Below are 16,114 nucleotides of genomic sequence, written 5' to 3'. Positions count from 1 at the left end.
CAGATCAGAAATATTTAGAAAAGCTATACATAGTGGTGCACATCTATAATTCCAGTTCCTCTCTGGGGCTGGAGGATCACAAGTTCAAGCAAAATATGAGGAAAGGAAAAAAGATGTCTAACAAACATGTACAGACTTCTCTTGTCCTCATTCCATAAGTAATACAGTAGAGCAATGATTTACAAAGCATTTACATTGTACTAGGCAGTATGAGCAATTTAGAGATTATTTAAAGTATAAAGGAAGATACACATAGGTTATATGAAAATACTATGCCATCTTATATATGGGACTTGGGCATCTGGAAGCTTTTACATTCCTCTTGGGTCCAGAAGCAACACCCAGATATCAAAGGGTGACTGTACAGCCCGTTGGTTATTTCTCTGAGATTCCTGACTAGTACAGCAGCCAGTGGCCCCAGTCACGCTGGCCCCAGGCCTTGGCAATGGTGCCACAGCTGAGCAGAGCTCATCCGGGCAGAGGAGGGAACCAGAAGTTGCCTCTGAACACATCTCATGCTCAGAAAACTCAGTCCCCCTTGAATAAACATTCCGGAGTCTCTCATTTTTATCATCAAAGGAAGGTGGAACGTTCAGTCTCAATGTGAATTGCTTTGAGAGGTGACGGGGAAGAAGTGAGAAGAAATTTCTTAGCTTTGTGAATTTAACACAGTCCTAGAGGCCAGTGTTCCATAGAAGGGGTTAGAGCGGAATCGCACTCTTAAAGCACTGGACAGAATTCTTCAGTGTCAATCACCCTGTTCATTTTCTCCTTCCCTGCTGCCGTGTAACAAACTCCTGCAAATTCATGTGGTTCAAATGAGAATTACTTGTTCATGGTTCTGAGGATTAGTAGCTCCAAACAATAAGCTTGATCGTTTCTGGAGTCACCTAGGCAGCAACTGTCACGGAAGACACAGCGGCGACTAGATGATCCAAGGTGGCGTGACAAGACTGGTGAGTGGGGCTGGCTGTTGGCTGGGCTTCTCTCTCCAGAAGAGAGACTTCCTTACCAGGAGTCCTGTGTTCTAAGAAAGCCAGAATAGATGCTGCAGTGCCTCTTAAGGCCCGAGATTGGAGGTTGCCAAAACATTACTTCTATAGTATTCTTGTGATCAAAGTGGTGGCAAAGCCTTCCTAGATTCATGGCAGAAAGGATTGGATTCCACCGCTCAACAGGAAGCAACCAACTTTGCAAACAAGCTACCAGATCCACTAACCAGACCAAACTGATGAATGGAGCATGTGAGTTATGTCTGGATACATCAGCAGAGGTGACAAACATGCTACTGATCAGATTAGAGATCAGAGGGGCATCTTGATGTGTAAGGCCATTGCTGTTTATCACACATTTGATGGAGAACCTGGCAGGGAAGGTGTTTGGATGCTGCCTGATTCAAAGACTAGTCTATAAATTTTTTTCCTGTGAAATTATATATTTGACTCATCTTTGTTATAGCACCACCAGAGGCATCTGGTTGGGCCTGCTAACTTATGTTCTTAGATTTTCCTTGGCAGAAATTAATTTTTTTCCTAAGAATTTTTTTTCTGTCCAAGGCTGAGTCTTTGGGTTAATATTGGAGATCTACAATTCATAAATTTATTCCTTTTGGTTCATTTCAAAATGAAACTTTTAATAGATTCCAAAGACTTAATAAGAGTGCTGCCTCGTCACATAATGAAGTTACAGTACACGTGGTTGACAGGTAGTAATTTATTGTTATCCTTATTTCTGAGAAAAGTCATACAGTGGGTGTCTAATAAATATTTAGCTATAACAATATAGTGATGGAAGAATATTTGTCCCTTTGTGTCTCAATCAACAATTCATAATGCATTCTTCTATTAATGCCATGTCTATTTTCTGTTAGTTTTATCAGTTATATGTAGAAGGGAGCTATAGCTGTATGTCTTTATTATTGTTAGTTTAAATGTCCTAATTTATCCCACTACTGTGTTTCACTTAGCATAGCAAGTCACAATATTTTTCTGTCCCTGCAGTGAAAGACTGCTGTTAGTTGATCTTGCTAACAAGGGATAATTATTAGCTTCCTCAAGACTGTCACCCTATATGAATTGCTAAGCATTCCAGGAGGATTATATTATTTCTATGAATTTCGGACAAGTTGAGGGAGCCGCAGAGTGAGATAGGGCTGTTTTAATATTTGTCCTTGTTCCATTTGCATATCCATCAGCAGTAATTTGTTAATGTTGCTTGTGTTCCTGTCTGTAGTCACACGGAGAATTAATGCTCCTGTACTGGCTGATACACCCAATTCCGAAGTGAGAACTAGGCAAGAAACCATGTTAGATGATTCTGGCAATCACAAAGTTTGCATTCAAGAGCAACTTCTTCTCAGGCTGATGCTTTTCTGAAAAGTGAGCAGTGAAATGGAAGATTTTAAGCACGGTTCATTGACACTGAAGGGTTTCTTCCTCAGATGAGCAGAGCTATTCTGGCACTAGGACTTGTAGGGTTTTTTTCTGTTTGTTTTGTTTTTGGGAACATGCACGGGTAAGGTAAGGGGATTTAAAATTCAACAGAGGATCGCTTCAAGTCAGAGGCTGGTCAGTGGGTCCTGGGGAGGTTTTGATTGTAGGGCCAAGGGTCCACATGAAATGCAAACCCAGAACCCAGGGCCCATTTGTACATTGACTATTCTAGACACCTTAACCAACCTCCTACACACCTGTGTGAGAAATGCTTAATTATTTTAATATATTCCCAGTGAATTTTCCTATTTAGGAGAGCTTTAGATAACTCACAAGGAGGCAAATATTGATATAATATTAAATTGGAGTTGGAATTTGGATGCTATTATGAAACATTTATGAAGTATCTAGTTCAATCATTCATCGGTTCAATTTCATCAATCAACAGATAATTACTGAAGGCCTCAGATGTACCAGATGTGTGGTGGGCTGTAAGAATGCCAGAAGGGTTTGCAGCCCTTGGGGAGAAAGGCAAGCCAGCTGGCGCTTTTAACATGATGGGATTGGTGGGAGGGTCTGAGGTCCTGGCCAGTGAGGGGAGCGTCTCTGGAGGACCTGATCACTCCAGTGAGGCGGCAGGTAGGATGGGAGGCAACGCTGGAAGGGGAAACAGTGCCAGGAGGACTAAGACCCAGCTCTGGCGCTTGAAGCCATAAACAGCTGCAGCTTGAAAAGCCTGTTCTTCATGTGGTGGATAGGCAGGTCACCAGTATGGTCACCAGTATGCCGAGTTTAGAACAGGGCTCTTGGCCAGCAGGTCCTTAAGGAGGTCCTTGAGGGTGAAACTTGTCAGAGTGAGAGGGAAACTTGAACAGGGCAGGCTGAGATGAGTCTAGCCAGCCTGGCCCATGGCTCACAGATGGCCCCTCATGGTCCCCTGTATCAGGCAGACATGTCTGCGGGCCGTGCCCAGGGTGAAGGCAGCCCTTCCAGGGATGTCCAGGGGAGCAGCGCTTTTCTCCAGGGCAAGTTGAAAGAGAAGGGAGCAGCTATGGGTGATTAGCAGGGACAACGTGGAGATGGGTGTGGGAGCCCCATTGGACGTACAGCCAGCATCTACTTCCAGAGGGAAAGAAGAGCAATTTAGGGGGCTCTTGACATCCCTGGCATGGGGGAGATTGCTTTCTGTTGCTGGAAAGGGAAGAAAAAATCAGTCCCTCTAATGGAAAATGCATTAGGCTTTCTAGATGGAGCACCTAAATCAGAGGCGGGAACAACAGGACATTACCAGCGGCTTGGCTGGGGGCAGGACCTACAAGGTATCTCCATCAACCAGGAAGGAAAGAGGTCCACAATGCAGGATTAATCAGAGCTAAAGGGAGTGGGATTTGAGTCACCCTGAGGTATGACAGGCAAGACGGGGACAGGGCTACGCCAGAATTCTAAAAATAAATAATTCCCTCCAGTTTCCTTCAGAGGCACTCAAGGTAATTTGCAAACATATGCAGGCAAGTTTTCACGGGGTGGAACTGCAGGCAAGGCTCCCACTGACTTCACTGGGATCTCCCAGGGGGACTCGAGGCAAGGTGAGGCCTTGGTTCTGGGTAATTAAGACTTATGGCACCCTTGTTAGAGAAGAAATCCTGGTATGCACAGTTGAGCTGCAGCAGCTCAGCAGCCTGCAGCCCCCAGGCAGCCTGTAGCCCACAGCCATTAGAAGCCCACTTGAACCATCATTAATTCTGCTATCCTGCACTTTCTGAAATCAGAGGATGACATCACTTTGATTAAGAGGGACAAAAACGTTACAATCAGGCGAGTCAGCTGGAAGGGCTGGAAGTGCCCTCAGAGCCACTTGGTGGAGGTGGTGATGGGTCTATGCATCACGGGGCAGCAGGGAGTAGACAGAGGTCGACTAATGCTGCTCTCGCCTTCCAAGCCAGTGACAGTCTCCCCCTTTCCCTCCTGCACTCCTTCCTTACCTCTCTCCTTTTCTACTTCCCTTCCTTCCCTCCACTAAGACACACAGGTGCTCACGAGGAGTCAGTGCTGGCCAGAAGATGTATGTGAGGAAGATGTATGTGGAGAGTCACCGCGGCAGGGTGCTGCGCCAGCAGCTGGGAGGGATAGCGGAATTCTGCAACACATTCCAGGCTCCAGAAGGGCTCCAGTCCTGCACAAGAGATGTCTGGCTGTTCAGGGAAAGGTACTCACCGACAGGGGTTAACAGTGCCCCTCAGGACCCAGGTGGCCTGACTTTGTACCCTGGCCCTCTGTGCCTCGGTTTTCTCATCTGTAAGATGGGAAAAGCAATAGTGACTACCTCGTGGCATAGTTGGGAGGAGTAAAATAAATGAAAGAGCTTAACACGTGGTCATAGCTCGATAGATATGGGCAAAGCCACAGACACTTCTAGAGTACTCACTGTGCTAAGCATGTTGTGTGCTTTCTTTTAATACACAAACAATGAAGGAGAAGGGTACTGTCATAGTCCCCTGCTATGCTTCAAAAGTCTCTCTGTTATGACGTAGATATAAGATGCACTGCAAAACTCATGTGTTCGGAGATGGGGTCTTAGGAAGGTGGCTGGATTGTGGGGGCCCTGACTTCATCTGTGGAGTAATCCATTAATGGCTTCATAACTTGATGTCATTATTGGAAGGAGATGGAGACTTAGGAGCTGGGGCCTAGTTGGAGGGGGTGGATCATGGGGACATGGTGACCTTGAGACTATTTTTTTTTTTGGTGGGGGCCAGTACTTAGGATTGAGCCCAGGAGCATTACCACTAAGCTACAGCCCCAGCCCCTTTTTTACTTTTTACTTTTGAGACAGGATCTTGCTAAGTTTTCCAGACAGGACTCAAACTTCTGATCCTCCTACCTCAGCCTCCCTCAGTGCTGGGGTTAGAGGCGTTGTCACTGTGTCTGGTGGGAACTGCTTCTTGGCCCTGGCACTTCCCTCTCTGTGTCCTGGCAGCTTTCCTCTACCATGCCCATCTGCCATGGTAGTTTTTCCTCACCACTGTGAGCCAAACCTCCTTTACATTGTTATTCTCTGGTATTTTGTGACAGCAACAGGAAGCTGATTAATGTACCCTCTACCACTTGTGTGGAAAGTTAGAAGCCTCTAACTGATGAGTAGACCATGCGGGTTCTGTCATTGTGGACAAATCAATCCATTATTACAGAACCAGGTTACTTATCACAGAGGTGGGTTAGTTACAAAAAGAAGGGAACCCCCCACAACACAACACCTTGTGATGCCTTTGCTGTGTTATGATGCAGCGAGAAGGCATTTGCTAGATGTGGCCTCTCGATCTCAGACTTCTCAGGCTTCAGAACTTTGAGCCAAATAAACTTCTCCTGTTTGTAACTTTCCCAGTCTGTGGTATTCTGTTACAGCAGCAGAAGACAGATTCCCATGTTCCCAAAAAAGAAATGGAGGCTTGAAGAAATTAAGTAACTTGTACAAAACCCAAAGCCAGGAAGCGGTGGAGCTGGGATTTGTGCCCAGAGCCAAGGCACTTAGTCATCATTCCATAATGTTTCTTCTCTCAGAAAATCAATGAGGGCCAAATGCTTTAGTTACTCAAAGAATAAAGAGCTCCCTGGGAACTGGGGAAATCAAGGAGGGTTTCTGTTGAGTCTTCCATTTGAGAGTAGGTTCATTCATTTATTTAGCCAGTATTTATTGAGTACATAACATGATCAGGCACAGGGTTGGAGAGCTCATGAGCAATGGATAGCTTCTACTCACAGGGAAAAAACAATAAACAACCAGATACTAGAGGAGCAGGAGGGGGCCCTCTACTCTATAAAGGCTCACACTCAACAGTTTCTTGAGGAGGAATTAAGTGAGTCCTTCAATGATGGTGTCTTAGTCTGTCTTGTGCTGCTGTAACAAGGCACCATAGACTGGGAAGTTTATAAGCAATAGAAGATTTTCTTGGCTCATAGTTTTGGAGAGGGTCTTCTCGCTGCATGGTAACATGGCAGAAGACATCACATGCAAGACAAAGACAGAGAAGGGACCAGGAGCATCCTTTTATCAGGAACCTACTCCCATGATAATTATTCCACTGCTGTGATAACAACATTAACCCATTCATGAGGGCAGAGTCCCCTCTGGACCTAATCACCTTTTGAAGATCCTGTCTCTCACCAATGCAGCATCAGGGATTAAATTTCTAGCACATGAACTTTGGGGGACACACACAAGCCACAGTATCCTTCTCTGGTCCTAAAATGTATTACTTTCTCACATACAAGACCCTTTCATTCCATCTCAATGGTCCTATTGTCTTAACTTATTCTACCACCAACTCAAGTTCAAAGTCCAGAGTCTCATCTGAATCAAGTATGGGTGAAACTCAAGGCATGGTTCATCCTGAAGCAAATTTCTCTCCCACAACCTGTGAGATGCATACTTCCAAATATACCTGTGCTGTTGGCATAGGATAGATATTTCTATTCCAAATGGGAGGAATAAACAAGAACAGTAGGGTAACAGCTCCCAAGTAAGAACAGAACCCAACAGAGAAAACCGCATGAAGTCTTAAGGCTGGAGAATAATCACTTTGGACTCCATGTTGCAGTCTTGGGCACTGGGGCAGGAGCTGGGCATGCACAGCTTCAGGCAGCCCTTCCCACATGACCTCACAGGACTTTGCCCATGCAGCAGTCCTGGCAGGTTGGCATCGTTCCTGCAGCTTTCCCAGGCTATAGCTGCACGTTGGTGACCCTACAGTCCGGCTGCCCCATTCCACACTCCCCTAGGTATCACCCAAATGGTACTGTGCAGTGTCGTACCCCTGTGGCTCTGATGGGTATTGTCCCAGTGGGAGCTCTCTGCCCTGCAACAGTCTTTGTCTGGGCCCCCGTCTGTCTGCAACATCCTTTAAAATCTAAATAAAGACCATCATGAGCCACAGCTTTTTCATTCTGTGTTCCCACAGCACTGTCACCATGTAGATGCTGCCAAGGTTGACAGCTTACATCTCCTAGACAGACAAAGCCATACCTGGGCCCACCTGTACCATGGCTGGGAGGGCGAGGGCTGCTGCACTGCAATTCAGGTAACAGAATCCTGAGATGGGACAGGGCAGTGATATTGATGTCATGGAGGTCCTGGTTTGCCTTGAAGATCTCTGAAATGACTTCAGCTTCATCCCCTTATTGTTTCGTTGAATAAAACTTGGCTCCCTTCTACCCCTATGAATCTCTTTATCAAACAGGCACTTGGCCACACCCTCAGTGTTCTCTCTTGGGCACATTTTCAAATTCTTTACATGGCCAGGCTGAGAGATTTCCAAACTGTTATCTTCTGCCTCCCTTTTAATTATAAAATCTATCTTTAAACCATTCCTCTCTTCTCATTTTACTGTACGTGGCTGAAAGAAGCCCATCAGCACGTTGACTGCTTTGCTGCCTAGACATTTCTTCTGCCGGATACTCTAGTTCATCACTGTTAGGTTCATCATCCCACAAAGTCTGGGAGCACAGACATAATTCTGCCAAGTTCTCTGCAACTGTGTAATAGGATGGCTTTACTCCAGCGTCCAATTCCTTGTTCCTGGGTTCCATCTGAGACCTCATCAGAACGGCCTTTGCTGTCCGTATTTCCACCAACATTCTGATCATAGCCACGTCATAATCCCTAAGACGATGTAGGGTCTCTGTGCAGCTCTCACCTTCCACGCCCTCAGGAGAATTGTCCTGAACACTCCATGTATGGCAGTGTAGGCTTTACCTAGCCTGCTCCTCCAAGTTCTTCCACCTCTGACCCTTTACCTCCCTTTCCACATTTAGCAACAGCCCCATTTCCTGGTACCAATTTCTATCTTAGTCCATTTTCTGCTGTTATAACAGAATACCACAGAGTGGGTCATTTATAGCTGGAGGGTGGGAAGCCTAAGATTGAGGGACTGCCTCTTGTAAGGCCTTTGTACTGCACCATCTCATAGTGGGAGGGATCACATGGGCAAGAGAACACACAGGCTGAGAAAGAGCAGAGAAGGGAGCCAGACTAATCTTTTCATTAGGGAGCCATTCCTGTGATAACAAACCCACTCCCACGATAAGCACATTAATCCATTCATGAAGGCTGAGCCCTCATGACTTAATCAACTTGTCAAGGTCCCACCCCTCAACACTGTTGCACTGGAAATTAAGTTTCCAATACATGAACTTTGGGGGACACATTCCAACCATAGCCCATGGGGAAATGTGGAAGGAGGGGCAGTGCTGGAGGCTTGAGGGCAGATCAAGGGTGAAAGCTCAGAGAGATGAGAGAGGTTAAAGAAATCCAAAGTATTGCTGTGGCTGAAGCCAATGGGAAGGTGGGAAGGATGGAATTACAACACCCAAGCCTTCTGGGTCCTCCTGATGTGCTGAGCACTTTGCACTATCTCTTTCACTGTTTAGAGTGGACAAATCATGGCCCATGGGCCAAACACAGTCCACTGCCTATTTCTGTACAACTGATGAGCTAAGAATGATTCTTAGAGGTGAGATCTGCAACTGATTTTGATGAGAGGGAACACTAAATTCTAACTGAGCAAAATGTTACCCTTCCCCAACAAAGAGAACTCTGTTGTTCTCATTAGTAGACCTATATTACCAAAAAATTATCCACAATTGTTATTACTTTTTCTGGCTTTATTGAAATGCAATTGGCAGGTTAAAATTTTATGTATTCAAGGTGCAATATGATGATTTGATTTCCGTACACACAGTAAAATGATGACCACAATCAAGTTAATACATCACATCACATAGCTACCTTTCTTTGTGTGCAGTGGGGAAGTGAGGACACTTAAGATCTACTCTGTTAGTTAATTTCAAGTCTAAAATATAGTATTATTAACTATGGTCACCATGCTGTACATTATGTCTCCAGAACTATTCATCTTACAAATGAAAATTTGTATCTTCTCATAAATATCTCCCGATTTCTTCTACCTCCCTTGCCCTAGCAGCCACTTAGTAGTATTCTATGCTTTTATGAGTTCCAAATATTATGATGAATTTTGTTAATAAAAATTTTGTGGCTGTTTATTTTTTCTTTATTTTATAAGTACCTGCATGATAGTCTCAATTTTGCTTCTTAACCACTTAAACCAGAAATATTTACTTTCTGACCCTTTATAGGAAAATCTTGCCAACTCATTCTTTCCAAATGCTCATAGGCATTGTTTTCATTTAAGGATGAGGAAACTGAGATAGGACTGAATGGTGTGACAGATCACACAGCTAAGATGCAGTACAAGCAGGCCTTGAACTGGGCATGCTGGTCCTGGGCCCAGTGCTCTGACCTGCACTTCCACTCGAGTTTTCTAAGAACCAGGAAAGACACAAAGGGCCAAACTGGGGTGTGAGGAGAGGGAAAGGAGCAGATCCAGATGCCCAGGTGTGGAGACCAGCAGGAAGGAGTGGTATCGCCATCCCCCTACCTCCCCCCAGCCCCACAACGACACTTCTCTGGCTAACCCCGGGTGCTGTAGACCCTAGTCACAAAGAGATTAAGACTTGTTTCCCTGGCAGAAGAGAATTCCTGAGTGAGGGCAGCTGATTTCTAGCTTGGATGACTGGAAATATTTATAATACTGCAGGAAATGCTGGGGGAAGAGCAGGTCCACTGGGCTGAAGGGTGGCAGAGGGGGTGCTGGACTCATACGAGCTGACCTGGGACCCAGGGGGTGTGGATGTGGATGTGACCAGCAGGAGGCTGGAGGAGAGGCCTGGGCTCAGGGTGCAGACAGAGCTGGGAGTCACGGCAGTGGGGCTGAAGCCTTGGGGAATGGGAATTATATATTCAGCACAGAAATTATTTCCCATGTTAACAGGAGTTAAAAAATCCACCTCCTCAGATGGGGGTGGAGGCAGAGGACTGTCTCACCTTTGAAGCTTTGGGGTGGAGGGGGGAAAGGGCCATTATCCTGGGCCACTGCATCCTAGAGAAGAAAGCGAGTTTTTTTGGTTGTTTTATGGGTTTTTGTGTATGTGCACATCTGCGTGTGTGTGTGTGTGTGTGTGTGTACCCCTGCTAAGAATTGAATTTGAACCCAAGGTCACACTCAAACACTGAGCTGCACCACAGCCTCAGTTATTTCTGAAATGGGTTATCTATGTCATTATATGATATCTCTTACACACACACTGCAAAGAATCACAAAGGATGTCATTTAAAAACCCCAATGTGTATATTAACTTACACAGAATTATCTGATTAGCTTCAGAGGCTGATGACTTACACAGCATGAAAATTTCCAAGCAAAAGCAGGGAGAAAATGCTCAGTACAACTGAGACCACAAGGAGAGTTTCCTTCCAGGAAAGTTTCAGAAAAACAAAGGAAGACACACACATCTTCTGATTACATAATTCCTACCTGGACAAATAAAAGTCTTTGTTCCATCCAAAGACAAGCCTAAAAGGAACTAATTCCAACCCCTTCTCCTTCCCCTTTTCTGGTGTTGCCATGGCCTCCCTACCTGGGAGGAGGTCACTGCGAGCCCTGCAGGTGCAAACAGATGAGGCAGGTTTGGGAAGAACAAATGAGGCTGGCAAAGGAAGCACTGAGATGAAAGGAAAAAGAAGAGGATGTTTAACTGGGACAGGATGGAGTCCACCTTGCCAGCTACGAAGAGTCTCATAAACCTAATGTTTCCCTCAAGAAATCCTGGGAAAAATGAGCCACGTGAAGTTCTAGAGGAAGCATGGGTTCATCAGGGTCGTGGGCATGGCGAGTCTCTGAAACGTTTGCTGCAACTTCATCTGGGTCTATGAGGTACCTGGGTGCAAGGTACAAAATGTTGATCCCACTGCCCCTGGTCCCCACCCCACAAGTCCACAGCTAGGGCAGTGGCAGGATAAGAGAAAATAGTCCCCCACTTACCATGTGGGTCGAGGCAGTGGGCAGTGCAGAATTGTACATTGCCCCCACTCCCAGGCTTGCTTGTCCTCTTGGTCCTGTTCGTTCATTTGTAGAAAGAGCGGTATCCAGAAAGTAAATGCTGCGGAAATCCTGATGGGGTGCTAGGGTTCAAGTAACTCCGTGCGTATTTATATCAAACACCAGTTCACTTTTCCCCCTGAATAAACAATGGAGAAGGCATTGTTTTAGTTGCCTTCCTGCTTCTGGAACACCCACAGCTTGAAGGAGAGGCTCATGGTTTCAGTCCATAGTTGCCTGGCTCCAAGGCAGAAACAGGATGGCAAAGAGGCACAGCACAGGAAAAGGTGCTCAACCCCCGGCTGTCAGGAAGCAGAGAGAGAAAGGAGGAGCTGGGGAGGAAGCGCACCCTTTAGGTTAGGCCGCAGTGACCTGCCTCTTCCAACCAGGCCCCACTTCCTAACAGCACATTCAGTTATGCACTTACAGTGGATTAGCCTGATGAATATCACACCCTCATGGCCCAATCACCTTCCAGAAGCCCCGTCTCTGAATACATGAGACTTTGGGGGGATGTTTTAGATCTACACCATAACAATCAGCCTGGAATGTCACGTCACACGCCCTGTTCTGGCCTGGATTTGATTCTGTGAAGCGTCATCCAGAAGGCACTTCGGTGAACTGCAGCCACACTTGGGGGCCACTGAGGTTCCATGAATAAATTACTGCTCTGTGTTCTAAATGGAACTGGAGATCAAATCTGTAAGCACTCAGAAATTTAAAAAAAGACGTAACATGGTCCCATATCCAACATGAGCATGAGATTTTCAAGAGATAACTTTGAAAGAGAAAATTCATGTGCAAAATAATGCACCACAGTGGTATCAACAAAAACAATTACTTCTTGTGGTTTGAAGGAAGCATAGGATGTAGGTGGAGGAGAGATTTATATAGTTACCTCTGAACTTGATTTGATTTTAATATTTCATCATTTATGAACAGTTCCCAAGTGCCTTGTCAGGAAGACTTGCTTATTAAGTCACTGAAACTGTCTTATGAAAATAGCAGACAATCTCAACTGTGACTCATTCCGCAGAGTCCCAGTGGCCTCAGCTCAACCAGATTCTGTGGTGAGTTAAACAAGTGTGGAAACATGTGCTCAGAATCCCTTTCCAGGCCAGATTCAGTGCTGACCCAGGAGTAAACAAGGATTAATAAGGCACAGCCTGTGTTTGAAAAGAGTTCACAACCAAATAATGCAGGAGCAGATTAACAAACAAAACTGTACAAGATAAGGTTAAACCATTAGAGGTAAATTAGAAGAGGGCCCTGAAGTTGGGTTGATGAACCATGGTTCTGTACAAAGTGCCCTGGGAACATGGAAGAGGGGAAATTAACCCAGCCTAGGGTTACCTGGAAAAATTCAAGGCAAAGAAAGACACTTGGACGCTGTCTTGAAGGACAAGTAAGAGTCTGGAAGCAGCAATGGAGTCTTCTCAGCAGTGCAGAGGAGGATTTGAGTCTGGTTCTACACCACCAGTGGGAAACAGAGAAGAGCACCATATGGCTGGACAGCATGGTGTATGTGATAGTGGCAAAGGGAAGAAGGTGGACTCAGTGTGAATTCGAGCCTGGAAGGGTACAAGAAGGGTCGCATTTAAATGGATTCTTCTGACGGGCTCTGAGCTGCAGAGCAGAGCTACTCACCAAGGTCCACCTTAAATACAACATGCAGTACTATCATGGTTGTTTTTCTCATTCAGAAAAGTAATCCATTTCCCAACATCCTTTGCTTAGTTTCAGGGAGCACTTATACCTCAAAACAGGGGTGTGCAAACTACAGGGGGACGCATGTCAAGCTTGGCCTGCCACTTACTTTTGTCAATAAAGTTTTATTGGAACACAGCCATGCCCATCTATCTGTCTGTATTCAGAAAAATACACTATTGGCTGTAGCTGGTAACTATACAGTGGCTGTTTCACAGCAGAGTTCAGTCGTTGCAATAGAGACTGGTGTACAAGACCTGAGATATTTGTGATTTGATATTTTACAGATCAAGTTTGCTGACCTCTGCCCCTGGGTTCCCCGAAGTTATCGCCACCTTTTCTATCAGACCAGAAACATCGGAGGTCACTTTGAAAGTCATCTCATTATCCTTTTTACTGCTCACTTCTGTCTTTATTAGGTATCTAAGTGCAACCACTCTCATCAAGCCAGTAGTGGAGCACAGGATGGAGGATTGTGTGCAAAAAAGACAGAGACAGTGAGCACCAGAAGCCAAGCAAATGTAGGCAGGACCCGAAGAGTGAGTCCAGCACCCTGCCACAGACACCTAGTCCACTGATTGTAGCAGAATTTGAGCAGTTTTTACTATATCCTCATGGATAGGACAGAACCAGTTAGGTGGTTGTGTTGTTGGTCACACAACCCCCCTCCAAAGCATGTGGATTAATGAGCTGTCAGCTTTAGGGGGATCTCTAACATACTACCACAAGACTGCAAACTTACCCTTGTCCTGTTCAACATTTTTGTTGGCACAAATGAACCATGTCATAGTCTGTTTTCTGTTGCTATAGTTGAAAACCACAAACTAGGTAATTTATAAAGAATCAAGGTTCATTTAGCTCATGGTTCTGGAGGCTGGAATGTCCAAAAGCATGGTGCTGGCATCTGGTGAGGGCTATTTGCTGCAGCATAACCTGGCAGAAGGGCATCACATGGCGAGACTGAACAAGTGTGCTAGATTGGGCCTCTCTCCCCCTTTTCCTAATGCTACCCATGCCCATCATGGGGTCCCCACATCCATGACCTCATCTAACCCTACCTGCCTCCCAAAGGCTCCAACTCCAAATGTCACTAACACAGTAATTTGGAGATTAAGACTCCAACACATGAATTGGGGAGGTGCATGTCCAAACCATCACAAGTCATTGATAAGCCATGCTTATCGATGTGGAGTTTGTACCTAGTGGGGATGGGGGAAGGCAAATAACTGGCATTGACATCTCAGAATCTATGTTCCACAAGACTCTTGCTAAGCTGGAGAAGTGGCCAAGACGTGCTTCTGGGAGTGAGGCAGTCTCTCCTAAAGGAGGGCCGTGGTGCTCTGGCAGGCATGTCCCTAATATTCTCAGGCCCCGAGGCAGTAGTACAGATGCAGGCCAGCCTGCCATATGTCCAAACATTTACAAGTTATAAATCAGGCAGACAAACTGCTCCATAAAAATGTGTCCTGCTGTCCCGCCTTGATAAATAACACACACACCTTCTTCACCACTTGCAAGCCTAGGTTAGGTTCAAGTTCAGAATTCTTGGATTTGGGCCAGGAATTTAGCTCAGTGGTGTCACGCCTGCCTCAAAAGCACAAGGTCCTGAGTTCGATCCCTGGTACCAAACAACAACAGAATTCTTAGACTCCTCATGCTGTAACTTGGCAGCATAAGGTGAGAAAGCCCCTACCCCCTTCCCCCTTCCCCCTTCCCCCTTCCCCCTTCCCCCAGCTTTCAACTTACTCTTCTGTTTTCTTTCTTTCTTTCTTGGTACCAGGGATCGAACTTGGCACCTTGCACTTGCAAGGCAGGCGGTGGAACCACTGAGCTAAATCCCTAGCCCCTCTCTTCTGTTTTCTAACCAGGTCCCAGACTTCTCTGCAACATAGCTCCAGCTGCTTCCTCCTTCCTGTTCCACCAGTTAACTCTGTGACTGGGTGCCACTAATCCAACTTTGCCCTCTGACTTCTATCCTGAACATGTATTCCCCGGCTTCTTCAGGCAAATACTGATCTAGTGCTTACATTTGGTACAATTCCCACGGAATTGTCCCTGATGAACACCCCAGCCCCCAGGCTGGGAGAGAGAACTGGTAAATTCCCACCTGCCTTCCAGCTCCTGGGTCAGACTCGGTGATCTTTAACTCCCACTCCTACCACCTGTGCCCAGGGCTCTTGAACTTAACTATGGAGTGTGAACACACCCTCCTGCAAAGTTGGGGCAGCTGGAGTATGGGGTAGTCCCACCCACAAGCAATCTATTTCTTTGATTCTCAGTGTTTTTATTTTCAAAGGTTTCCATGTTTTAAAAGAAAATGTTTTGATCCCTGAAATATACATACATTCCAAATTATAACATATATTCCAAAAAGTACACAAAAAGTGAACATACAGCTTAGTGAATTATTTCAAAATGAGTATCAGGTAAACAAATGGCCCAGCAGCCTCTGTTCTGCCTCAGTATTTTTTCTCCAAAGGAAACCAACCACTATTCTGGTCATGGATACTATTGTTTAGCTTTGACTTTTAAAAAATGTTGTATAAATAAAATCAAACATTATGAGTTGCTTTGTGAATGGTTTCTTTCACTCAGTACAATGTTTATGAGATTCATCTATGCTGCTGTGTGTAGTTCTAGGTCACCATTTTCAACGCTATGTAGTAATTAATTACATGAATACATCAAAGAATATTAATAATACATATCACTGCTGATGGGCATTCAGGTTGCACTCGGTTGTTGGTTATTTATCAACAATACAGCCTTGAATGTTCTCGTGAATATTTGTTGGTGCACAAGAATATGCATCTGTATATATCTAGAAGTGGACTGCAGGATGATGCAGTTTTGCATATTTAACTTAGTGGATGTTATCAAATGGTTTTTCAGAATGATCAAACCCATCTGCACTCTCATCTCCAATCCACGAGGGTTCTTGTGTTTCATCTTTTCAAGAGTTTCATTTTATTCTTCACCATGAGATAGTCACACCTATATAGAAAATTTACAAAATCTTTTGGG

The 16,114-nt window shown here is 45.2% G+C and overlaps 1 long non-coding RNA gene across 1 annotated transcript in view; it reads right to left on the bottom strand.

Moving 5' to 3' along the window:
- Window positions 1-1,699: 1,699 nt before the first annotated feature.
- The window catches only part of LOC110349679 (uncharacterized), a 31,808-nt gene continuing 17,393 nt past the window's right edge, over window positions 1,700-16,114 (bottom strand). Inside the window, exons 2-4 of the long non-coding RNA XR_002395838.2 lie at window positions 11,327-11,522; window positions 4,647-4,725; window positions 1,700-2,371 (exon numbers count right to left, since the gene is read on the bottom strand). This is a non-coding gene — a long non-coding RNA (uncharacterized LOC110349679). The remainder of the gene's footprint in view (window positions 2,372-4,646; window positions 4,726-11,326; window positions 11,523-16,114) is intronic.

This window comes from Heterocephalus glaber, unplaced genomic scaffold (assembly GCF_053883595.1).
Source record: "Heterocephalus glaber isolate CG9 unplaced genomic scaffold, H.glaber_assembly_v1.0 deba00001509, whole genome shotgun sequence".
Classification (NCBI taxonomy): Eukaryota; Metazoa; Chordata; class Mammalia; order Rodentia; family Bathyergidae; genus Heterocephalus; species Heterocephalus glaber.
Note: the sequence above shows the minus strand (reverse complement) of the source record. Positions and strands in the feature narration are given on the sequence as shown.